Raw genomic sequence first — 26,223 nt, 5'->3', positions numbered from 1 at the left:
TCCTAGCAGCGTCCCGGGACCTCTGACCACGACCTCCAAGCCTCTCTAGTTCCCCATCCGCTCAACAGGCCATGGGCATGAGCCCTGGGAGAGCCAGGGTGGAGAGCACGCTCCCTCCAGCTCCCTCGGGCCCACGGGAGACTCAGACAGCAGGGCCTGGAGGCCAAGAGGGGGCTGGGGTGCTGCCCGCCCCCAGCCCCTCCTCCTGCGTGTTGGCACGTGGCTTTGTTCAGCTGCAGCCAAGCCGCTGAGAGAGCCCAGAACACGGCCTCTTTGTTTGATCCCAGGTCTGCCTGCTCCCCGAGACTGAAGCTGTGGGCCTGACCTCAGGCTGGCCACCCACGGCATGACCTGTGATGAGAGGAGAGCCAGGAGGACAGCCCTCTGTGAGACGGGGCGACACCGAAGGCAGGACTCAGTCTGGCAGGACTGGAACCAGCTCCAGGGCTCCCAGGCCAGGGCCTGCCCCTCCTCCTCCCTAGTGGCCCCTGGGTCTTTCCCGGGCTCTCTGTCTGTGCAGCTGCTTTTCTTTAACGTCCCCAGGCTGCCTCTGTCCATCTGTGTCTTCCACAGAGTTTTGCTGACCTGCTTCTGTGCAGCTACGTTCCCACTTACGAGGCTTATACCCATGAGCCAAACGGTCATGCTCTTGACGCTCGGGGAGGCTGCTGTTCAGTGGCAGAGGCTCACGAGCCTGTTGACAGTCATGGCACACAGAGCAGAGCCTGGAGACAGGCCCTGTGGCCCCGCCGTCTGGGTAGGGGTGGACAGAAGCCAGGAGGGCTCCCTGGAGGAAGTGATGTTTCAGCTGAGATGCGAAGGCTGAGAATGGAGCAAGCAGGCAAGGCGGGGCTGGTGGGGAGAGGGAGGGTGTTTCTGGCAGGTGTCACAGCACAAGCAGGAGCTGGGAGGTCGCAGAGAGCAGGGTGTGGACAAGAAAGTGGATACAGCCCCACAGGCGCAGAGAGGAGGGGAGACTGAGAGGAGAGAGAGAGATGCCGGGCTCCCACCCAGGGCAGACGCCGATCAGAGCCCAACCACTCGAGGGCCTTGCCGGCCTGGCCTCGGCGTGGGCTTTGCTCCAGCGCCCCCAGGGAGCCACGGAAGGGCTTTAAGGCAGGCAGTCACGTGGCCAGACTGCGCTTTACAAATCAGTGATTGCCGAGAACAATATTTTCGGGGGTGAAAGGCCTGAGCGGAAACTTCACTGAAGACGAGCTGCAGACGCCTGGCAAACACGTCAGAATCCTCATCCCCATTAGTGACCAGGGACATGTAAATTAGAACCACGCTGAGACACCATTTCACACCTACTGCACGGGCCAGCGTTAACAAGGGCTGGCGGGGAGGCGCGGCCCCCCGCCGCCAGCAGCCATTGGCGGGAGCCCGCGTGGGTGCAAACACTTGGAAAGAGCAGTTTGGCTTGAGCTGGTGGACTTGAAACGTGCACACCCGTGACCCGGGCCGCACGCTGGCCCTGGAGGACTAATGCCGACGTCACTGGAGCAGCCAGAGGGGTGTCACGTGTAACAGGGAAACCAGACTGCAGCCTGGAACACCCAGACAGCAGATTCACCCGCTGTGCTCCCCCAGGGGCGGTGGAATATTACACAGCCCTGAAAGGAAATGCAGACGGATGTGCACATGCTCACGGATGCAGAGAAGACCGTTTACGGGGGGTCTGTTTAGGTCCAGTTCAAAAACAACCCAAACAACATACCGATTTAGGGATGTACCCAGAGCTGGCCGCTGCTATTACGGGGAGATGCTGCAACCGGGGAGGGGCCTGGGAGAGGCTCTCTGGATCCGGTGGACCCCGTGGTCCACAATCCCCCGCTTCCGGTATTTTCACAAAGTGGGAATCAGCCACTGGGCGCGTGTCACTTTCTCTCCTGCTGGCTTCGCATTTTTGCAATGGGTGTAACCCGCTTGTTTTATTATTAGTCACCAGCCGCAGGCGACGGCATTCCTATTAGGCCCACGTTGCTTCCCAGTTGCTGCCGGGGCTCCTGGTACCCAGTCCAGCCGCAGTCAGCGACCATGTGAGACGCAGGAAATCTCTGGGCTCTCATTGGCTGGTGGCTCAGGGCTTCGTTGGCTGACAGCCAATCACTGATGAGCTCGATGAAGTCCTCAAAGTGTCTGTTGGGGATTTTACAGAGAATACGCTTCAGAAATGTGTGCTGTGGGGGATTTTACAGAGAACACGCTTCAGGAATGTTTGCTATTATCTGACAGCATCAGAATCGAATGCAGAAGAAATCAAGTTCAAACCCAAGAACGCAAATGCAGTCACCCTGTGAGGGTCATTCACGGATTCCTCTCCAGGATCTGGCAACGGCCCCCAGTTTCCATTGAGAGGCTCACTCCCACACCCAGGCTTTTGGGAGAGCGTATGATCGGGGCTGAGCCAATCAGCACAGCCTGTTCCTCTGGCTGCAGTGATTGGTCCAGGGCTGAGCATCTGACTTAAGCCTCTCCATCGGGAGAGAACCCTAAGGCCAGTGGAATATTGCTTCATTTCGTCTAGACGTGAAGGGTTATGGGCTGGAACTTCTGGGAATTTTGGTCACCAGCAGAGATGCTTTGGGTGGAAAGTGGAGAGAGGAGAGAAGAGCTGAGAGCCAAGGGGGAGAAACTTGTTCCTGGAGACACTTGGGCACCTGGATCTAGCTATGCCTGAAGTCCTCGTCTCTACATTGCTCCATTATGGAATTCACTACCTTCCCCCCCCCCCCCTTTTTTTTTTGGCTTTAGGCCCCTGTGAGTCAAGTGTTCTGTGACTTGCAGCAGAAAGTGCAGACCAGCACCCCTCCCAGCTCATCAGGGACACCCCTGGAGCCAGAAACCTGGGAGTCGCCCCAGCCCTCCCTCTCCCCAGCTCCCACGTCACACTAGCCCGGGTGGCGTCTCTCCTCAGTGTCCCTCCGGTCCTGCCACATCCTCACACCACGACCCCCATCCGAACCGTGTCATCTCCCACCTGCTCTCTGGCACCCAGCTTCTCAGTGTGCGCGCGCATGCTCAGTTGCCCAGTCATGTCTGACTCTGTGCGACCCCATGGACTGGAGCCTCCCAGGCCCCTCTGTCCATGGGGTTCTCCAGGCAAGAATACTGGAGTGGGCTGCCACGCCCTCCTCCAGGGGATCTTCCTGACCCAGGGATCAAACCCACATCTCCTGCATCCCCTGAATTGCAAGAGGATTCTTTTAACTGCTGAGTCACCAGGGAAGCCCCAGCCTTCTCAGTCTCTCCCGTTAAAATCCTCTAGCAGTTCCCCATAGCTCTCCAAATAAACACCAAATTCTTCTGCCAGCCCACTGGGCCTGGCCAAGTCCTCTCCTCTCACCACCTTCCCTTCAAAGGACTCCTCAGCTTTGCATGGTCAGCCGGGCAGCTAAGGGGCACTGCAGTCAGTATGTTGGTGCTTCAATATGGCCACCCTAGATAACCACCTCCAGCGTGGGTCACATCACATGAGGTCTAAAGGTTGGAATGTGGGAGGTGAAAATTCTCTTTGGACCGTGTAGAAAGCCTCTGGCCCAGCCCTGGGAAAGGGATGGGCTGAGTTGGTCACAGGGTACTGGAGGAGTTGGGGTTTGTTAGCTTGGAAAGCAGGCAGCCTGGAGCTCTGACTGAGGAGTAGCAGAGAGGTCTGCAGGTACCAGAAGGCAGGGCTGGGACCCAAAAAGGAGTGCCTTCCTGTGTGAGGAAGACTTTTCTCTCCACACCTAACAGCCCAGTTTCTGGCTCCTTCTTTCGGATTCAGCTGGGAGAGGAGGATCTGGGCTCCTCTACTCAGGGAAGGGCATTCTGGGCCCTTTCCCCTGGCATCACTATAACCAGCTGGGGTCCAGAGGTCTCAGAGCTGGAAGAGGAAACCTGGAGCCTGCTGGGTTGTGTCTCTGGACTGGGAGACTTGGACTCAGGGACTTGGGACTCCGGGGTGTGGGTAGGGTGGGCACAGAGCTCACGTGAGCTTCCTGGTGGGAAGGAGAGAGGCTGGGTTTGTGCCCAAGCTCAGGTGTGAGTCTCAGCCGCGTGGTGAAGGACGTGAGAGGGGTGGTTGTATCACAGGCTCATAAGCTGCATGAAGCTGTGGACTACGCTTCTTGTTGTTTAGCCATGAGTCATGTTTGACTCTTTGCAACACTGTAGATTGTGCCCACCAGGCTCCTGTGTCTGTGAGATTTCCCAGGCAGGCATACCGGAGTGGGTTGCCATTTCCTTCTCCAGGGAATCGTCCTGACCCAGGGATCAGATCCACGTCTCCTGCTTTGTAGGTGGATTCTTTATTGCTGAGCCACCAGGGAAGCCCGTGACTGTCTTAATTACTGTCTTCACCATTATTCCCGAAAGCTTCAGCCAGAACGAGGGAGCCCTCAGCCACTTTCTGCGGGGGGATCCCCGGGTCCTGCTGGAGTGATCCTGCTTTGGCAGCCACTGTGCTCAGTTGCCGGCTAGGGGGCAGCTCACACGACGGGAGTAGGGGTCGCCCAGGCTCCTTGGAGCGGGAGGTCTGAGTGAGGCATTCCCAGGGCCACTGAGAGCATCGCCACCCTAAACTCCTCGGTACCTGCGGACTGGTCGGGTGGAGCCCTGTCGGGTAACTGGAGGTTATTTGGAGCCTCAGAGGCCAAACTTCGTGATTTAAATAGAGATGTGTTTTCCCTCGCACGTTCCCAGAAGGGGAGGCTTTAAGGAATTACTGGGAATTCCTGTCCGTCAACAAGTCCTGGTGCTGAGGACCCAGCCACCAGGGTTGTGGGCCAGGGCAGCCAGAGGGCTAGGGGTTAAATATGAGAGTAACAATGGATGAATGCTGGATGAATGGAAAAGAGCTGGAAGAAAACAGGTTGCTTGCTAGTCCGTCTTAGAATGGAGAAATCCTAAGCGCAAAGGAAAATACTAGACAGTTTTTCTACATCAAAGTTTACAAGTTAAAAAAAAACAATTTACAAGCTCTACATGTTAAAAAAAAAAAGAGAGAGAAACAGATAAACTTAAAGGTGTCTGCAGCAGGTACTTGGCAGACAAAGGGTCAGCACTCTCACTATACAGAGAACTCTCAAAAATTATTAAGATGAGCACCTCAATGGTGAAAGCAAATGAAGAACAGGTCTACGGAGTTCTCAGAAGACACCAATCATGTACGACGGCAATCAGCTTCAGACGGTGGGAGAAGGCCTTCGCCTGGCAGATGGACTAAGACCTCAGAAGACGGTGGTGACTGGGCGAGGAGCGAGCGTCCTCACATGACTGAGGGGAGGAAATCTGTGTGGTTTTCCGGGGGTCCTTTGGCAGGATATACCGCAAGCATTTACACATATGCACAACCTTGCAGTTTCTGGGTGGTGGACAAGTGCCCCACAATATAGGCTGGAGGATATTCTTCGAATTATTTTTCATGATAAAAAAACTGGAAATGATGACTGGAGAATCAGATCGACCGCGGCTACAGCAGACAGCGGGATACTGGGCAGCTCTTGACTGTAGTTTTGTAGACACACGTGTTGATGCAGGAATGGCCACAGTGTATCACACAGAAATGGAGCAGAAAGTGTGTTAGAATTTGTGGGCGTACATACGGACGGGCTTCCCAGGTGGCGCTAGTGGTAAAGAACCTGCCTGCCAGTACAGGAGACACAGGAAACCTGGGTTTGATCCCTGGGTCGGGAAGATCCCCTGGAGGAGGAAATGGCACCCCACTCCAGTGTTCTTGCCTGGAGAATCCCCGGGACAGAGGAGCCTGGGGGGCTACAGTCCACAGGGTCACGGGGTCAGACGTGACTGAAGCGACTTAGCGTACATGTACGTGGACGCACATACATTCACTCACGCAACTACTCGTTTTAATAAAACAAAAGGGGTTGGAAGAGTTTCTCTTGTGAAGGTAGATTTGCTAGTGTTGAGTGTTTTATTATGCACTTCCTAACTTATTTAGTAAAATCAAAACCAGCCTCTCCCATTTCACAGATGGGAAAACTGAGGCTCAGAGCAGACAAGAGACTTGCTGGGAGCAGGCCTCCCATCTCTGGGCTGCCCCAGTAGGGAAGGGGCGCTGAGACCGAGTTTTCCAGCCCTCCAGGGAGGTCCTAGCCCCCTGAGCAGCGCGCCCCTAGCCCCCTCCCTCCCTTCCCCCTCCCAGGAAAGCTGGCCTGATGGTGAGACTGGGCCAAGTCTTGTCTAGGGTGACCAGAACTTTTCAGAAGTGCCAGAAATTTCATCACACCAGGCAGAGGGATGGGCGGGGGTGAGTCACGAATGAGCTAGGCCACAGGAGGTAGGGTCTGGCCATTCCCAGATGGGAGGTGTCAGGCCGGGCCGCTTTCCTGGAATCAGCAGATGGCTTGGGAAAGTGGAGAGAAATCCTAGAGTGAGAGAAGGACTGTGGAGGCTTCCTCCAGCTCCTCTCTCCACACAGCCCACTCCAACCACTCTGCCAAGGGGTCTCCGAGCCCCTGCTCACGCCCCGTGGATGGGGAACCTACTGCCTGGCTGCAGGGTGCTCCGCTCCTGCCTCTGGGAGGGCAGGGAGAGTGTGCAGACTCTGCGCTCAGACTGCTCTGGGCTGGGGCCTTAGCTTTGCCATCAAGCTGCGCTTTCTTTGTCTGTGAAATGGGGGTGATAATACCTAGTTTCTCAAAGACTACTTTGAAGATCAAATTGATTAATTGGTGTAAGGTTCCTATTAAAGTACTGTCGCTGTTGCCCAGTCATTAAGTTGCATCTGGCTCATTGTGACCCCATGGACTGGAGCACACCACGCCTCCCTGTCCTTCACTGTCCCCAGAGCTTGCTCAGACTCATGTCCATTGAGTCAGTGGTGCCATCCAACCATCTCATCCTCTGCCGTCCCCTTCTTCTCCTGCCTTCAATCTTTTCCAGCATCAGGGTCTTTTCAAATGAGTCAGCTCTTCACATCAGGTGGCCAAAGTACTGGAACTTCAGCATCCGTCCTTCCAGTGACTATCCAGCGTTGATTTCCTTTAGGATGGACAGGTTGGATCTCCTTGCTGTCCAAGGGACTCTCAAGAGTCTTCTCCAGCACCACAGCTTGAACTGTTACAGTGTATGATGAACAGATATGAGTTTATTTTTCATTCCAATCAGTGTCACCTTTATTTAAGGCAGAGCATCCTTGGAGATCAGGAAAAACAGATTCTTGATGGCTAACTAACCCTTGTCCTAAGTGGGCCTGGGAACTGGTGGGAGGTAATGTCACCAAGGCAAAACTCAGGCTATCAGATGAAGCTCTTGGGTGCAAGTAATAAAGCCCCAGTTCAGACTAGCTGAAGCTCCAAAGGGAATTTAGTACACCCCAGGGGTGGGCTGGCTTCAGGCCTACAGACCCAGGGCTCAGTGCACCCGAGAGTTCATTTCTTTTGCAGGTGAAGGGCCAGGCCATGTTCGGTGACTCCATGAGGCTCAGGGATGCTTCCACCCCAGTGTGACTTCCCCCTGGTAGACGGGGGAGCTCCAGCTCCATGCCCACCCCAGGCCCTCGCTTCAGCCAGCTGGAAGGGGAAAGGGTTCTTGACCTCCTGCAGCCAGAAAGTGGGGCCACGCAGAGACCGGGCACAATCAGCTTTCATTGGGTTGATGAGTAGGATGCTGGGGATGCAGAAAGGAGTGCAGACGGGCAAAGGGGCTGCAGGGACGGCTGGAGTCCAGAGCAGAGGGCTTGCGCGGGGCTCCAAGCCTGACTCTGTGCCCGGATCTGAGCTCCTTCCATGCTAACTGCTAGCAGCTGCCCTCGGCCACCTGTTGGGACTGGCATGTGTCCACTGTGGCCATTCCTAGGGGCAGATCGTGGGACTCGGGGGCCGTTTGAGCAGGGGATTCCAGGGCCTGGAGTGAGGCATGGTGGGCTCCAGGCAGCAGGGACACAGTTCTGCCAGAAGGCTACAGGGAGCCTGTGCTTTCCCCACTTGGCAGCACCTCCAGGCAACTGGGGCTTAAAAAAAAAATCCCAACACCTGGCTGCACCCTCCAGAGACTCAGATTTAATCGTTCCAGACTGGGGTGATTCTAGACAGCAGCTTTGTCCTAGAGCTGAGTTCCCAGGGGCAGGGCAACCCTGGGTCTGTTGGACAGAAGCCTGGCAGGCAGCACCACTCTGGGGAGGAGGGCCTCTGTCTGAAAGTCACTGTCCATCCACTCTGAATGTCTTTCCCGTATGTAGGAGACATTCTGGCTGGGCCCAGATGCTTCACTTTCTGTGCCGCCTAGTTACTGTGAACCTGAGGCCAGAGCGATGAGAAAGCTAGCCCAGTGCAGAGCCCAGTGTTGGGAAAAGGAGGGGGTCCCTGTGACCCCCAGAGGCAGCAGCAGGCGGATCCTGGGGGCAGTGAGCAGCCCCCACACAGCCAGCACACAGGGCTGCAGGGAGAAGGTGGCCGGCCCAAGCTGCCGGCTGTAATTGAAGGCTCATTACGTGCCAGACTTGCTGTAAGCATCTTCAAAACAATCCCACGGGGCAGGAACTATTTTCCAGACAAATCCACTGAGGGCAGAGGGCTAAAGCCCCCTACGAACGTCACGCAGGCAGATGTGGCTTTAAACCAACCCTTTGGCTGCAGAGCCCGCGTGTCCAAACCTACGTGATTGTTGTCTGGGGTTATCACTGTGGTCACTCGCGTCTCTCACGCACCAAGAGAGGCATGGGACCTCCTCCTGCCTACGCAGCAAGGATATAGACCCAGCAAGCTCACTAGGCCTTCTCTGCCCCACCGGGGCTGGCAGAGGGATTCAGGTGAGCCCCCACACCCGCCAGCCCTGGCGCCTCGATGCCCGGGAGATCGTCACCGATGTAACCCCTCTGCCCACTCTGAGTGTTCTGTCTCAGCCTTATCGGCCCGGAACTTCCTCCAATCCTGTCGCGGCCGGGCCCCGGGCCCCACATTCCTGGTGGGTGATGTGCAGGCTGCTTGCGATACGGCCCTGGCAGGACTCTGAGGGGCCGGCTGCCTCGGCTCATCTCCAGCTCAGATAACGGAGGTATCTCCGCTTTATCTTCTGGAAAGCTGGCCAGGCCTTGGGGGCGGGTTGGAAGGTGAGGCCCAACCTCACTGCCGCCCCTCCCGGCCTGGACACCTGGGGCGGAAAGGGAGTGCGTCTGAGAGCGGACAGCGGCCCAGGGCCTTTGCCAGCTGCCCACAGCAGGAAGGATTCAATCCACCACTCACCTGATCACCAGATATTTACCGAGCTCGCCCCTGGGGCCAAGCCCTGTTCAAAGTGCTCTGGGATTTCAACTCATTTAATCCTCCCCACAGATCCCACCAGATTGGCCCTGATGTCATTCGGCTCATTTGACAGTTGAGACAATCAAGGCCCAGGGAGGTCAAGCAACTTGCCCAAGGTCACATAGCCGGTGGGTGGTGGAGTCTTTACCAGGTTAGCTTACCTAAAGTTACTTATAAACAGACTTTCAAAAGGCATCTAGGGACAAGAACTCTGAGGAATGGAGAGGACAGAAAGGGACAGAGGGAGGGGCAGTTGCTATCTCTGCTGGGGTCTCCGGGAGGGCTCCCTGGGGGTGGGATGGGGAGTGGCATCCCACTGTATTGGGATCTGGGGGAAGGGCATTCAGGCAGAGGGAACGGCTAGTGCAGAGGCCCCATGCGAGAACGAGCTCCAGGGGAAAAGGGCCTGCAGAGAAAGGGCCTGGCGGGGTTATGCGGGAGGCCGCGGGCCTGGCCCCAGGCTCTCAGTACAGAGCTGGCCCCTCCATCCAGTTCTGGCTCGTCCGCAGCCAGTCTGAGCCCCTCTGGCTTCACCTCCTCCCACTGGGTGAACCTGGGCAGGCGGCTTTCCTTCTCTCTGCCTTTGCCCTTGGCTGCCTCATCCCAGTCTGGGCTCTGGAGGCCCCTAGGGTGGGGGCAGGGCCCACGATGGGCCCACGGCTGCTGCTCAGATGTGAGGCAGCGACCGCTACCACGTGTCTCCTGGCAGGGACGGAAGGTGCTCCCAGAGGTCGCAGGGCTGAGAGAGACACAGAGATGGAGGACAGAGTCAGAGGGAGATGCGGAGACCCAGAGGAAGACAGACACAGGCGGAGACGCAGAGACGGAGGGACAGGGTCGGTGGGGAGGGGGACACGCCCCCAGAGAGCCTGGGAGACACAGGCCATCTGAAGGAGACACCCAGAGACACAGGGAGACGTTGACCCACAGCAGCAAAGAGAGATGGGGACAGAGGCTAGGAGAGAAAGCTGTGACTGTCCGGACCCCGCTGAATGGTGCTTGCCATGGTGAATTTCACGCTCTGTAAATTTTACAGTGAAAAGAGAGACAGCGATGGAAGGACCGAGTTCTGGGATCCTGACTCTCTCCGGGGCCCTAAGCTGGTGGTGGGGAAGGGGCTGGGGGGTGGGTCCCTGTGCAGAGTCTAGGCCTCCAGGGCCCAGGGGCTGGCGGCAAGTCCCCCTTGCATCGGGCTGCCCTGGTCTGGCAGTGGCCGGTTTTGCTTACCTAGGCTTTGGGACGGGGTTCTGAGCCCTTGGCCTAGAGACAGGGCCTGGGAAGTCTGGGTATTGTAGCCACGCGTTCTGGGAAACAAACTCACTCAGGACAGTGCAGTTTATTACACCGGCGGGCCCAAGGCAGTGTCTCCTCTTAGCCAAAGACCCCGACCAGTTTTTGTGAAAACCTTATATACCCTAAGTGTACGTGCAAAACCCACCTCCCCAAATTCCCTGAAACTCGTCTGAACAAAGGAAAAGAAAGATACAATCAAAGTTAACCCATGATTCATATGCCTTAAGCCTAGGTAGTTAACAGGGGGGAATTATCAATAGGCCTGTGGTCATACCCCAATAAGCATACTAGAATGTATGATTCTATTCGGTTACACAGATAATTAGGGTATTCTTTTAGGCAACAGAGAGTCTAGCTACGAACCCTGGGGTTCCATCCAGGGGCCCTGGCTTTCCAGTTGGTATGTCGTTTCCACAGATACTGGGCATAAAGCTCAAAGTCCGCAGTCCGGCCCAAGACAGAGTCCTGCTTTCAAGATGGAGCCTGTTCTGTCTGTTTCCTCCTTCATTCCCCCCTCTTGATGCTCTTAACTCATAGTATGAGCATCATTCTTAGGGATATACTGCACCCTGACTCTTCGACCTCCAATTTGGGAGAACGACATCAACCTTTGGGTTGGTTACAAAGTTCATAACACATTGTAAGATAAGGGTCCACAAAGCAGAAGTATCAGGGCAACTATAACAATGGCGAATACAGTGTTCCGTCAATCACGCTTTACCCAAGATAGGACCGAAGTCCAAAAGGGAAGATTATCATCAGACATAACTTTTGCCTGGCCTTTCATGTCATCCTGGGTGGCTGATATATAGCCAGATAAATCAGGATCATATACACAACATTCAACTTTAATCATGGCACAGGTCCCTCTTTGTACTGAAGCTAAGGTTAGTCTCAAGACGATACCAGCAAGTCCTTGTAGCAGCAGTTGATTGTAGAGCTTCACCTCTTTTTCCTGGTCTCACGGGGCTCAGTGGGGTCCTTTTGTGTAGACCGCTCGGCGTCCTCCGGGTCTGCGTGGTATGCTCTCTTCACCTTCATGTGGTGGATCCAGGGAGTGACAGCTGCAACTTCAACTGCAGTCGGGCTGGTTAGAACAACAGCATGTGGACCCTTCCAATGTGGGGCCAAGGAGTCGTGTTTCCAGTGCTTGACCACACCTGACCCCCGGGCACAAATTCGTGAATCTGTTCCCCAAGGAGGAATGGCACCCTTTCTTGTACAAACTTAGTTACCTGGTTTATTACCTGACCCAGTTGTTCCATCTGCTGTGAAATCTCATCTCCCCTTACTTGAGGCAAATTTGTTAACACCTGTTTTATTATGGGAGGGGGCCTCCCATACACAACTTTGTATGGAGAAGAGCCATGGGACGGTGGGGTCATCCTGAGTCTGAGCAGAGCCGTCGGAAACAAGCCCACCCAGGAGCAGTCAGTCTCTAAGATCCACTTGGAGAGTGTCTCTTTAAGTGTCCGGCTGGGCTCCTTCCACCATCCCAGGACTCTGGGGCCTATATGCTGTATGCAATTTCCACTTGATGTTTAGAGTTTCGCTCACTTGTTATACTAAATCAGCTATGAAAGCCGGGCCATTGTCCAATCCAATGCTGGTAGGAAATGCAAATCTGGGAACTGTCTCCCTCAGCAGGCACCGGGCTACTTTGGATGCTCTTTCAGTCCGGGGAGGAAAAGCTTCGACCCATCCCGAGAACGTACGTACCATGACCAGCAGGTAAGGGTAGTGTTGGTGAGGTTTCATTTCAGTGAAGTCCACTTCCAGGTGTTCAAAGGGCAGCGTGCCTTTTACCTGAATCCCTGGAGGTTCCTGTCTGTGCCAAGAGGCAGCACTGACCTGTAAGCAGGCAGTGCAGTTCTGAGATTCTGTCCTTTTGACAGCTGGAGGGCCTGGATTAGAGCATATAGTTCGGCCTGTTGAGCGGACCAGTGTGACGGCAGAGAGCTAGCCTCAACGATGGTTTCTTCCATGACGACTGCATATCCCAACAGTCATTGTCCTTGTTTCACCGGGCTGGTGCCGTTGGTGTACAGGACCAAATCTGGGTCTGGGATTGGCTGGTCTCTCAAGTCAGGCCTGCTGGCATATTACCTTGCAATCATGTGAGGGCCCACCTTCTCCCACAAGAAGGAGGGGTCAGGTCGTCCCCGTCTAAATCCTGTAAAGTTTCCTTTTCTATCATCAGTCAATTTTTGTGCCATTAATATTTTTCCCTTTCTCGTCTGGATACAGAACCTTGTGGAAGTAGGAGGGTCTTGAGCTAAGCCGAGCCATGAGTCAGTATATGGATATTGATCCGGGTGTCCCGGCTCTCCTGTGACTGCTGTATAGACTGCTCCCACCATTTGTAAGTTCACGGTGTTCTCTGGTGGCCGTCCTACTCCCCTAGGGGGCCATCCGACCTCACAGAGTATGTGGAGGCGGTTAGGCTTCATCTTCACCCCACTGTCTCCTCCAATCCCTTCTTTAAATGTTGAATCGTGTGCTCCCGTACAGTTGCCTCGGACTCACCTCCCCCATCTTGCTCACCTTCTCCGACCTTCTTCCACTTTTCCTTTCCGTTCTGTCTACGAAGTTCTCAGCACCCTCTGTACTTCTGATACTTCCACTCAATGACACTTCAGTTGCCATTCTGCCTCCTTCCTAATTGGGGTGAGAAGAGCCTTACCTGCCAGACCCCAGAGGGAGAAGGGGGATCAGCGTGTCTTCACCTGCCGGTCAGCACAGCCGAACCAGAACACCACGTGGTCCAAGACTGTTTCTCCCTTAACTTTTAAAGTCCATTCTGCCTTGGTGGGCTTGATCAGGTGCGGATGAAAATACAGATGGGTTAAAAATCCCACGTCCCAGGCCGTCTCCGGAAAAGCCAATTCATACTCACTAATCTCCCTCCTTCTAGCCTGACAATTCCGAGGGGGTCAAGAATTTCACAGCAGACGGGACACCTCCTGGGGGAGGGCAGAATACGAGCACACAAAAACCAAGTTTCTTTTCCTAAAAATCCCCTGGCAATCGCTTGGTAATAATTTTCCCCAAGATGGCGTGGACACCACCTCCTAAATGACCTTCACAAATTTCCTTCCTAAACCCTAACACGCTCGTCAACCTGTGTACCAAGCAATCGTTGCCACCTGACTAATCCAGGCTCCTGTGGGTCTGTGCCCCTTCTAATCCCTCCCAGGGGGGTGATCAGGCCCCCACTTCCGCCCTACCGGGTGGGTTCCTCCTCACCCCAGCACTCAGATTCCTTGATGCCTTCCACTACCTGTTAACGTGAAAGGTCCGGGCATTGAGAAGCAGAATCCTTCCAGAAGGGCCAGGCGCCTTCTCCCCTCCAGAAGATTCGAGCCACAAGGCCTTGGAGTAGTCCCAAATGGGACCTGACTCCTCAAAGTGAGGAGTTTCCTGGCCCATGCGCCAAATGTAGCCACATGTTCCAGGAAACAAACTCACTCAGAACGACAAGGCAGATAGCGGAGTGCAGTTTATTACACCGGCGGGCCCAAGGCAGAGTTTCCTCTTAGCCAAGGACTCCGACCAGTTTTTGTGAAAACCTTATATACCCTAAGTGTACATGCCCAAACCCACCTCCCCAAATTCCCTGAAACTAGTCTGAACAAAGGAAAAGAAAGATACAAAGTTAACTCGTGATTCATATGCCTTAAGCCTAGGTAGTTAACAGTGGACAATTATCAATAAGCTTGTGCTCATACCCCAATACGCATACTAGAATGTATGATTCTATTCGGTTACAGAGATAATTAGGGTATTCTTTTAGGCAACAGAGAGTCTAGCTACGAGCCCTGGGGTTCCATCCAGGGGCCCTGGCTTTCCAGTTGGTATGTCGTTTCCACAGATACTGGGCATAAAGCTCAAAGCCCACAGTCCGGCCCAACATGGAGTCCTGCTTTCAAGACAGAGCCTGTTCTGTTTCCTCCTTCATGCGGAAGGCAGCCTGTCCCTGGAGGTCCTCTCACCAGCTCCAAGGCTGCCAAACCCAGTGAGTGGGGGCCGGATGATGCCCCCCGCCTCGGCTGTGGGGTCGGCGTCAGGGCACTCGACCTTCTGAGCTGACAGCTTGGGGTGTTCACTGCCTGTCGCACCTAGCCAGGAGGGCATAATACGGGGCTCTGCGCGGCTCCCCACCAACAGCCCAGGGTATGACTGCTCAAGAAATGAGGAGCCTGGGCTCAGAGAGGTCAAGGGCCTTGGCTGAGGTCACACAGTGGGCACAGGCAGCCGTGTGGGCTGGGGAAAAGGACAAGCCTAGGCTGGGGGCTGGGACCCGGTGCCAGCAGGCCAGGGGTGGTGTGGGAGACTCCCAGACGGGGAGCGAGCCGGTGAGAGGCGGCCAGGCCCCTCGGGCCCGCTCAACATGCTCGGGGAGGCCGGCCCATCTTCCCGGCGGGGACACTGAGGCCCAGCTGGCCGAGGCGGCCGGGCCAAAGCCCCCCGAGGGCTGCAGGGCCAGGGCGGGGACTCCGCGCCGAGACGGGCCTGCGAGGGGGCGCGCCCAGGGCGCTCGGGGCTCGAGGCGCACGCGCGGCGCGGCCACGTCCGGCCCCGGGGGCGCGGCGGGGCGGGGAGCGGCGGCGCGCGCTCGGCCCCCTCCCCGGCCGCGGCCGAGACCCCGCCCCGGAGGCGGAGGGGCAGGGCGGCCCGGGGGCCCGGCGCCCGCTCGGCCCGCCCCCCGGCCCGCCCCCGGCCCGCCCCGCGCCGCCGCCGGGCTCCCCGAGCTCTCGACGCGCCGACGGCTGAACGGACGGACGGGTGGACGCGCCGGCGGCCGGGCGAGCGGAGCGCAGCGCGGTGAGTGCACGCGGACCCCGGCCCGCGCCCCGGGGCCCCCGGCTCCTCCTCTGCCGCGCTCCCCCGCCTAGTCCCGCCCTCGGCCCCCTTCCCCGGAGGGAACCGGGCCCTGGTCGGTTGGCACCGCTCTCCTCCCCCGCGCGTCCCCCCACCGCGGGCGGCCCAAGCTCTCCTGCTCCGGCGCACGCCCACCCCGGACCCCCTGCGCACGCCCGGCCCCTCACACTCGGCTCTCTCACGTCTCTTGTGCGCGCACAGCTTCACCCACACGTGCCTTGCACACGGGCGGCCCCGGACACGCACGCCAGCCTCCACCCCGCTGCCTGTGAAGCGCGTGTGCCTCGCCGCTGTGTGTCTGTCCCACACACCGCTCCCGTGCGTCACAGGCATACCTGCGGGGGTGAGCAGACCCCCCTCCGAGCCACACACCATGAATGCCTGCACAGGCCAATAGCTTCCTCGTTGGGGGACCCCGGCCCTCTCCACCCTCGTGGGCACCCCGCTTCATGCCCTCCTAACCCCGGTGGGGGCCCAGGCAAGCCCCCAGAGGCCTTGTCCCTTGTGGGGGAGCCTGGATGGCTCCCGGGAGCACAGGCTGGCGTGACTGGCCCTGCCAGCCTCCCCCTCCTCTTCACGCCCACCCCCACACACCGCCTCCCTGTGTCCTCTCCTCCTGCCCGCTCTCCAGGCAGGGGTGCCCTCTTGCCCTTTGCTGTCACAGGGTCTCATTCCCGCTCAGTGTGTGCCCACCACTTGGGCTGGTCCAAAGCTGGCCTGAGCCAGCAGGTGTCACCGTGACCAGCTAGAAATGGAAAAACGGAAAGATCATTTGGGTGCTGGCCGTCACCCCGAGCCCCTCGGACGAAGGTGCAGCTGCAGGGCCCTCCTGGAGTCAGCTGGTGCCTGGGCCTGGCCGGAGTCTGTGTCTGAGTGATTGGGACTCTGAGCGTCCCCACGTGCAAACAAGGCTGAAGATCCCCGTCCCCCCCCCACCCGCCCCCCAGGAGGAAGGGAGGGCCTGGGAACTACTGCTCCATCTCTTGCTCCCGGCTCCCCCCCCCCCCCCCACACCGGGTCCAGAGCCTTGGGAAGGGCAGTGGGCAGGGCGTGGATGGAGTCAGAGGCTCTCACTCGGGAGGCGCGGAGTTGCCAGCCCCCGCCGAGCCTGGCCCTGCCTGTTTGGTTTGGCTCTCAGCACGTTAGTATTATTTTTAAAAATTTAATTAGCTGTCAGCATTTGCAGATCGGTGAGCTTCACAGAAAAGTCCGATTTCTGTCTTGTGAGAAATCGCAGGGTTCCGGCGGCTTGGGACCCATGTCGCCGGGGATTGGGCCCTTGGGTAGTTTGGCTTGCCTGCCGCCCCTGGGGTCGGGGCCGGGGCCCACTAGGCCGTAGTCCCCAGCTGGCCGCTTTCCCGTTTGCAGCTCCCCCAGACCTGCTGTATAAACTGGGGTGCCCTTACAGCAGCGGTGCCCACCCCAAGGGGGCCTGGGCCGGTGGACACTCTTCCCGCTGTGGCCCTGCAGCCCCTGTGACTCCAGGACCGCCAGGCTGAAGACCCCGAGTTCCCCAAGGCTGCGGGGCCTCCGGAGGACCTCGGTGTGTCCTGTTGGGCATCAGAATTCTGTGTCTGCCGTGGGGGGGAGCAGGGAGCATTTCCCTTCCCCACCCCTGGCTGGCCGTGGAGGAGGAGGGCGCTCTCTGCAGGGCGGGGCTCAGGCCGAGGGACCGGCTCCCAGCTCCCACTTCTTGGCGGCCTCTCGCTGGGTGGCGTGGGGCGGGGCGGTGGCTGTGTTAAGGCCTGGTTGCTGTGACTCTCTCCTCTCTTTCTGCCGCATGGATGCGGCTGAGCCTGGAAGTTTGCTGACTGACTGACTGAGGACTGGGCCTGTGGGTGGCACGTGGGACTTGGGGGGTGGACTCGGCCCCCGGCCTCGTCCCTGTGCCCCCCGAGGCTTTCGTTCCTGCTACAGAGGAGGGTGCCAATGGCCTGTCCCGCCCTTCCCTGACCCTGTGTCTTCTCTTCTGTAAAGGGCTCACGGTCCTGAAATGGGGTGTTGGGGAGGGGAGCCTGGGGCCCGCTGCCCAGGAAGTGGCTGAGTGTTTCCCCTTTCTGGCTTCTTGAACCCTGATGTCCCACCACTCACCACCTGCCCCCCCCAAACTGAAGGCCTGGTCCTGGGATGTAGTTCCAGCCTGCCAGGTAGGGTGACTGAGGCAACAGAGAATTGAATTAGATTGACTTCAGACAGGTGTAGTTGCTATAAAGGCGCTGAAGCCAACAGGGCAGCCCAACCCAGGTGGGAGGACAGGGTCCTCGGAGGAGGGGATCTCTGAGCTGAGATGGGAGCATGCAGGCTGAGGGCACAGCTGGTGCAAACGGCCTTTAGTGGGGCCCTGGCGTGGTGTACGTGAGCCTTGGTGTGTTCGAGGGACGAGGGACTGAAAGGGAGGAGGCTGGAGCCGGTAGGGGAGGGGAGGAGGGGCAGGTCAGGGAGTTGGAAAGCTGCGGAGAAGTGTTTATCCAGGGAGCCACGAGCTCTGATTGCCATTTTAAGACAGCCTCCCTGGCGGCGCAATCTGGAGGCTATGTGCCCCCACCAAGAGCGTGCTGGCAGGAGTGGGGAGGCCCTCTCTGGGCCTGGGCCCGAGGGCAGGTCTACCCCTTGAGAAGCTACAGGGGAGGTGAGGAGACAGGGCCGTCGACAGACCTTTGAGATCCAGGGTGATACATGCTAGTGAAGTAGGTGTTGGTGCAGCCGTCTGACGGAGTACTATGCAGCTGTGAAAAGGAGGCTCTGATCCTCGAGGTCCGTTGAGAGAAGAGAAGGTGGTGAATAGCGTGTGACATACAGTGTGTCTTGTGCCAAGTAAAAGCTGCACATCCGCGTTTGCTCGTATGCTCGTAGGCAAACGCAGGGAGGAAGCCCTGGGGTGAGGTGCAGTGGTCGCCTGTGCTTTGCCTGGAGGGCGTGTGCAGGTGGGGGCCAGGCTGTAAGATCAGGTGACACGCCCACTGCCAGGCTTGTATTTTTGGATTTTGAACCACGCCACTGTATTCGCTGTTTAAGCATTACGTTAGAGTCAGACACAGCTGAGCAGTTGGCTGGGTGAGGGTTCGTTTGTGAATTTTAAGTGCAGTGTTTAAGGACGGTTTCTAAGTTCTTTGCTTTACCGAACAGACTGACTTCTTCCTGGCACGGTATATAAAGGTTTCCACTGTGATGAAAATTAGATGCGAGCAAAGTCACGTTTTGCAAAGTTTGGCAATTGGACAAAAGAAAAAATGCCGCCCTTTTCTCTGCCCCTTTTCCTGTGGGAGTTTCCTTCTCCAGGTTTGACTGCTGGCTCTTCCTGGGGTGGGCACCATGGCACTTGGCGCCCCTTCTCCAGCCTGTTTCTGCAGTCTGCCTGCCAACAGGCTGGAGCTCAGCGACAGGTCCAGACCACAGGGGCCTGCTGGGTGCAAGGAAGTCCCCGCCTCAGTGACCCGCAAGGCTCAGATCCCACCTCTACTGGTCGCAGGCCGTGCTTCCTTCGGGACAGGACCCCATCTGTCAAATGGTGTCATAACCCATCTCTTAGGGTTGTTGGAAAGAGGAAGGAAGTGATACCCAGTGGGTGCTGGTCGCTGTCCTTGGGGAAAGCAATGCCAGGACCAGCTCCTCTGCCCCCAGAGAGCTCGCTGTCTAGGGGAGACAGACGGATGCTCACTGTGAGGTCCCGAGGCAGCCGGGTACACCTGGGCTGCAAAGCAGGAGAAGCTGGCCCAGAACCTGGGTTGGCGGGGTGCTGCTGTAGGTGGGACATCAGTGGAGGCCAGTGGGGTTCGGGGGAGGGGGCACAGCCTGGGCAAATGACCCAGAGCAGCTGGAGGAGGGACCCCCGTGAGCATGGGGGTGGTCGGATCTGGGGATTCAGGGGGACTTTCAGTCTTACCCTGGGTGTGATGAGAAGTCAGACGAGAGTGGGCCGATCTGATTGGGAATTTCAGGGACCCCTGGCTTCTGGGAGTGGGGTCGCAGCCTGCCTCCGGGAAGGTTGGGAACCCAGGGTGGGGACTGTGTGGGAGCAGCCGGGAGAGGCTGGCTGGACTCAGGGTTCCTTCCGTATGAGGGACCTTGAGTCCCCTCCTCACACCCAGCACTCAGGACAGCCTCTGGTGTGGGCCAGCCTGGGGTCCCTCCTGTAGCCATCCTGAGGGCCCCAGGGACCCCCGTAGGCAGTTCTGAAATGCTTCCGTCAGAGCGGTTCTAGGGGAGAGCGTGGAGCCTCTGAGAGCTTGGGCGTGGTCAGGGAGGGCTTCCTGGAGGGGGCGATGCTTTCTCTGTAACGTGAAGGTTGAGGGGTGAACAGAACACTGGTTCCTCTTGGATGAGTTGGAGGGGAGGCGGGCTGTGAGGCTGGCCTCAAGCCCTGGACCAGACAGGGAGGACCTTAAGTCCTGCTCAGAGGGTGGCGGGTGGGCAGCCTCGGGCGTTTCTGAGCAGAGGGGCGGGGGTCCGCCAGCCAGTGGGAGGCCTGGGCGGGCGACAGGGCAGGGAACAGGCTCAGTGTAGGTGGGAGGCTGGCTGCGGTCACGCAGCATGTGAGGAGCAGGGCTGGGCGGGGGCCAGGTGTGTGCACCTCGGGTCCTGCCCTGGGCCGGCTGGCCCTGGGCTGTGGGGTGCCTGGCACGCACGAACCACCGATTCCTTTCCGTCGGGCTGGTCCCTGCCCGGGGTCCCTGTGGGGTCAGGTCGTGCGTCATTTTGCACCATTGTCCTCAGGGCTGTTGGGATCTGGAAGCATTGCAAAAATGCCCGTCTTCTCATATATGGAGATTATCGCAAAGAAAGTGCTGGTTTGGGGAAAGGTTATTTCCTTCCTCAGGGTGGGGAGCCTGGCTTTTCGGTCGGGGGGGACGTGTGCTGCAGTGTGGGCGGCCAGGGCACCCCCGCCTGGGTCAGCGTCAGTGAGGAAGTGCCGTGCCTGTCTGCCAGGGGGTGTAGTTGGCGGGGAGCGTCAAGAGCCTCTGTGTGGCCAAGAGGGTGGGGGCCACCAGCCCCCATGTGCCCAGGAGTGGATGACCCTCTGAGGCCCTGGCGGCTTTTACCTTCAAGCAGACTCTGCCGGCCTCAGGCCATCTCACCTCCTAGGACCTCAGTTTCCTCATCTGCAAACTGGGGCCAGCCCTCCTGGCTCTGCTCTCACTTGGAGCCCAGGAATGGCCTGGAGTGTGAGAAGAGGGGTCCGAGGTGCTGGGTGACGGTGGGGTGAGGACCCCGCCAGGCCAGGGCACTGTTGCACCTGCCTGGGCCTGGAAAACGGGGAGTTGGAGATTCGGGGTGAGGCTGCGGAGTCCCGACCTCCAGCCTGGCCTTCCTTACTCCAGATGGTCAGGTCTCCATGCACAGGGCACAGGAGGGCATAAAAGGCAGCTGTGAATGCCCAGGAAAGATTTCCTGGTGGAGGGCATACTGGGCTGGGTCTTTAGGGATGACTAGGAGTTTGCTCAGGCCAGAAGGGTGTGCCTGGCAGAGGGCCCAGAACAGTGGGCAGACCTGCGGGGCTGTGAGATTGAGAGGAGCTGGGGCAGGCCCTTCACTGAATGCCTGGCTTGCCTGGCGCCCTGCTGTGGCCTTTCCATCTCCTCTGGAGTCTGCCCGTGTTGCCGGGAGGCTGTTGTGATTGGGCTCACGAGCAGACAGGAGCGGGTCCGCTCTGGGGTCACATGCTCTGAGCCGCCCACAGCCTGGGGGGAGCTGGGCTCACATTTGAACCCTGACCTCCAGGGTCCAGGGCTTGATCCCACTTGTTGCCCATCTCTGCTCCAGCAGAGTTGACTGACTGCCTTGGGGGCCCTTTGGGGACAGCCATGAGAAGTTTCTAAATTTCAGGGCCGTGCAAATAAATGGGGGTGCTGGCCTGGCAGAGGCCCCAGACGGTCACAGAGCCTCCCTGGCCACACCGCCTTCCGAATGCTGATGCTTCGGGGGGTGGTCCAGGAGCCCAGGTCTGCCGGACCAGCCCCCTGCCCGTCTGCTTCATCTCACCTCCTGCCCATCCCTGTCTGTCTGTCTGCTTGTCTCTCTGCTGCTGCTTCCCTCTGTGTCTCCATGTCTCTGCCCCCACTCCCGACTCCAGAGTCCCTCCCTGGCCTCCGTGAGGCTCAGAGGAGGACCCAGGAGACACGCACTTCTGTATGGAGGGTGGACACACACCGGCGGTGGTTACGGTGGGACCACCACCTCCAGCTTAGCCAGCGACTTGCCAGGTGATGTCAGGTGAGCTTTTCTCCGTTGCTGAAGGCCCTTCTGGGATGAGTGCAGGTGACATTCATGTTGAGGACGCATCTCATATCCTGTTCCCGTCCTGTGCTGGGGCCGGGCGAGTGAATCCAGCCACCCATCCCCACTCTCCCACCCACCAGAAGCATCAGGGCTGAGCAGGAGAGCTGGGTCCCCGCCTCCGGGCCATGTGGGCGAGATGTCAGCTCCCAGCATGAGGAGGCAACCTGCCTGCCTTGGCCCCATGGGCATCTAGCCCGTCTGGGCAGAGGGGAGGTGGTAGCAGAACCAGGCTGCCCGGGGCACCGCGGGAGCCTGGAGCGCGGGGATGTGGGCAGAGCTGCCCGTGCTGAGGTTGGACAGGACGCGGGGTGCGGTAGGTGCTGACACCCTGGTCCCACCAGTGCAACTGGGAACCCAGTGCGGCAGGCATGCACAGGCTCACACTCACGCACACGCACTCCTACAAGCTTAAACATGCCTCGGGGACACACCTGCCCCCGCGCATACTCAGTTAGACTTCACATGCACACAGACACACTTGCCTCGCCCCCCTCTGCCCCAACACTCCTGGTTGCACAGACCCGCAGGTTGTGGGCATGCATCTCTCGTGGAGGGACACTTGGTCTTTCAGCTTCCCTTGAAAATGCATGTTGCTTCCAAAGGAGAAGGAAAACAGGAAGCCAGAGGCGGTCTGCGTGAGCCCGGAGGTAGGGGGAGAACCGGGTCCCGGCCCTGCTTGGGGACTCCCCTCTCCTCCTCCAGCAGTTTCTCAGTGTGCATGGACCTCTGGAGTCCAGGGGCTGGAGAAGGGCACGTGCCTGGTTTGGGAGGCTCTGAAGGAATGATGGACCCCAGAGTTGATCTCCTCCCTTTGCGTCCCTTTCAGGGAGAGACATTGGGCTTCCCAGGTGGCTCAGTGGCTAAAGAGTCCACTGCAGTGCAGGAGACACAGGAGACGTGGGTTCGATCCCTGGGTTGGGGAGATCCCCTGGAGGAGGGCATGGTAACCCCTTCTAGTATTCTTGCCTATGGATGGAGGAGCCTGGAGGGCTACAGTCCTTGTGGTCACATGGAGTCATGTATAACGGCATACACACGCGGGAGGGGAATTAAATCCCTGTAAAGGCCGGTTTAGGACTCCCTGGTGGCTCAGACGGTAAAGCCTCTGTCTACAATGCGGGAGACCCGGGTTCGATCCCTGGGTCAGGAAGATCCCCTGGAGAAGGAAATGGCAATCCACTCCAGTACTATTGCCTGGAAAATCCCATGGACAGAGGAGCCTGGTAGGCTACAGTCCATGGGGTCGCAAAGAGTCAGACACGACTGAGCTACTTTTATTCTGTGTATGTGTGGTCCTGGGGGGGTGGGTGATGGTGAACCCATTCTCCATGTCTGGCAGGGAGGGGGTCCTCCAGTAAGGACCGAGTGGATGACCGACTGTACCCGGAGCAACTGACTTCTCTCAGGGCTTTTAATCACAAAATGTTGAAGCTTATTGACTAGCGTCTATTGAAAGGATCACACAGAAATTGTCTTTTAGGGAATTGCCTTGATTTTTCAGTGTTGTACGGCGCTTGCATTCCTGAGGTAAACCCTGTTTGGACGCGATGGATTCTTACTGCTGTAATGTGCTGCTGGATTCAATTTTCTGATATTTTACTTAGGGCTTGGCAGCTCGATTCATAAGTGAGGCTGGCCGGCACCTCGCTCTTGTCGTGCCCGCATCTGCTTTTGGTATCAGGACTTTTCCTAGTCTCATAAAACTGGAGGAGGAGGCCCTGCTCTTATTCTAGGCGCTGGAGCCGTTTTTAGTAGAGTGGGAATTATCGTCAGCTCTGACTGGACCAGGTCTCGGGCTGGCCTCTGCAGCTACCTTTCGATTTCATCCCATAGCGCCCTGCGAGGGCAGCGTGTTCTCCTCGCTGGATGGACGGGGAAAAGGAAGCTCAGAGTTGGAGCTTCTGGTCCGTGGTCAGACGGCAGGAGGTGGCTCCGCTGGGCTGTGAGCGTGAGCCCGTCTGACACCCGCCTGTGCTTTGCACGCTGTTCACCGTGGTGCAGGACTCCCCTGAGACGCTGGCCTGCAGGGGAGCTGCGAGCCTTGCTCTGGGTTTTCCAGGGAGGCTGGGAGGGGCACTGATGGAGCGAGAGCTCCCCCCACTTGCTCGCGGTCTGCTGGCCCACCCGCCATCCGAGCATCCGCTTGTCTGCTGACCCGCTCCCTGCCCAGCCAGCCCATTGTCCTTCAGCCCTTCGTCCCCCTGCTGATGCCCTCGCTGTTAACCCACCTTCCCGTCCACGCTGCCTGCATCTCCTCACCCATCTTTCCACCCACCCGCCCCCATCCTCCAGACATTCATCCACAGGCTGGTTACTCCTCCGTCCGCCGACCCGTCTTCACATCCATCTGTCTTCCGTCTGCCATTCATTGCCCCACCATCCCTGATCGGACCGCCATCCGTCAGACAGCCGTCCGTCTCTTCGTCGTTGTCCATCCTCGTGCCAGTTCACGTTCCCATCTGCTAGTCCACCTCCTCATCCACCTTCCCTCTGGTGCCCACCCACTCATCCGTCCACCCGCCCTTGGGTCTTGGCCTTAAGGTTAGGTTTGGGTGTGCAGAGATTCAGGAGGGAGGGCACCCTTGTTTGGGATAACAGTATGAGCCAAAATGAGCGGCTGGGAACCAGAGCCTTAGGATTTAGCAGGAATTACATATGTGGAGGGCGACTCAGAGGAATGGAGCAGGAAAGATAGGTGGGAGCTGGATGGTGAAGGACTTTGAGAGCTCACCCTAGGAGTTTTCACTTTATCCTTGGGCCAGGGGGATTCAGCCCTGGTTCCATGAGTCCCAGAGAGTCTCTGAGACCCCTAAAATGATAGGCATCAGTTTTTTTTTCTATATAAGCCCATATACCTGTTACGACTTTGGGTTGCAGGTGATGGGAAGCGTAAGCAAGGTGGGTTCGTGACGTTGCAAGTCCAGCTTATCGGTTAGCTTCAGGCCTGGCTGGACCCAGGTGCTCGACAGCTGCCACTGTGACTCTTTCTCTCTTCCTGTATCTTGGCTTTTCCTTTGTTTTTTGTTTGGTTTTGAGTTGACCCCAGCCTCAGACAGTCTCCACCTGACAACACGATGGCCTCAGGGACCCTCATTGTTAAATCAGTTCATGCCTAATACGGTGGGAACAAGAGAGGCCGTGTGCCCAGTGTCACACCTGAGTTGGGCCTCATGGGCTCGGGTCGGCCTGGTGTCCATCCCTGGGTTAGCCATTGTTGCGAGAGGAGTGAGAAGCACTGATGGCGTGGCAGTTGAGTGGCGTGGACCCCGGAATGAAATCCGGGGGCCCTTCTTGGAAGGAGAGTGAGTGTACGATGGGTAACGAGAAGCCGTCCCATGTCCAAGGAACGCTCACACTTTCCTTTGGTGGTGGAGATGGGTGGATTGACTGAGAGATTGGAGGTGGTAGAAAAGCATCAGAATTTCTAGCAACTGGGAGGCAGCCTGGCGAGAAGTCCTAGGCGGGTAGGACCGCGGGCAAGCTGGATGCCTGTCTGCCTGCCTGGGGCCGGGTGGGGGGCGTGGGGACGCAGGTGGGGCGGGTGACCAGCTCAGCCTTGGGCGCGGGCAGGGCGATCGCTCACTGCTGTGCCCAGTGTGCTTCCTCTGTCCAGAGTCGTGACTCCTGGGGAAGGAAAACATCAGCTCCGTCCTGTGCCAGAAGCAGCGTTTTCTTTTCTCGAGGGTTGATTGTAAGTCTTGGGTGTTCATCTTTGTGATTTTTCACCTGCTTATGTTGGTAATGAGATTAGTGATGGATGAAGGCTCAACCCTCACTCCAGATTTAAGGAGATTTTAACCATTTTAGTTACTTTTTTTTCCTTTCTGTTTATGAGCAAAGAGAGGGAAGGGAGGGGAAGAAGCCTGGCTGTTAAACTGGAAGGATGGTCTTCCCGGTGTTTTCACAAGCTCGCCCATGGAGGGTCTCCAGGGCCATGAGTATGAGCGCACGGGCCCCAGCACCCCCTGCGGTCAGTACTTTCACCTCAGGTTGGCCCGAGACCCGGGGTCCCCTGGACTCCTTCTAGTCCCCATCTGCCTTGGGGGTCCCAGGCTAGTCCCCGGTGCCCTCAGCCATGCCCACTCTCCCGTGGCCAGACCTGTCTTTTTGCAGATGACGGCATAGATCACTGAGATGTTTTTCCATGAGAAAGGGCAGGAATATCAGCCTTTAAAGATGGAAGCCAGGCCTCATCACTTTTCTTTGGGTGATTTGTGACTGTTTTTCACGTCTGTCCATTCCTGTCCATTTCTTCTGCCAACAGCTCTGTTTCCTTTTTCTGGGGAATTATAATAGGCTCTTTTCTTTAAAAGTCTCTTCCCTTGCGAAAAAACACGCATACCAAAACGTACCCAAAAGTCCATGAACGTCAGCATAGCAGTGGAGACACTCTCCTGTGACCACCACCACCTCTGACCCCGGAGGACACCCCTTCCTTCCGTGGTCCTTTGCCCACGCCGCCCCCGCAGCACCCGCCAGCCTCACTGGCCGTGGCCGTCTAGCCCTGCCCCCTGCTTGCTCTCCC

At 57.8% G+C, this 26,223-nt stretch overlaps 1 protein-coding gene across 3 annotated transcripts in view; it reads left to right on the top strand.

Moving 5' to 3' along the window:
- Window positions 1-15,330: 15,330 nt before the first annotated feature.
- FBLN2 (fibulin 2) overlaps window positions 15,331-26,223 on the top strand; it is a 63,474-nt gene continuing 52,581 nt past the window's right edge. For all 3 annotated transcript variants that reach the window (XM_068981765.1, XM_068981764.1, XM_068981763.1), the window contains exon 1: window positions 15,331-15,365. The gene's annotated coding sequence lies outside the window, so the exon portion shown is untranslated. The remainder of the gene's footprint in view (window positions 15,366-26,223) is intronic.

The sequence above is a fragment of the Capricornis sumatraensis genome, chromosome 10 (assembly GCF_032405125.1).
Source record: "Capricornis sumatraensis isolate serow.1 chromosome 10, serow.2, whole genome shotgun sequence".
Classification (NCBI taxonomy): Eukaryota; Metazoa; Chordata; class Mammalia; order Artiodactyla; family Bovidae; genus Capricornis; species Capricornis sumatraensis.
Note: the sequence above shows the minus strand (reverse complement) of the source record. Positions and strands in the feature narration are given on the sequence as shown.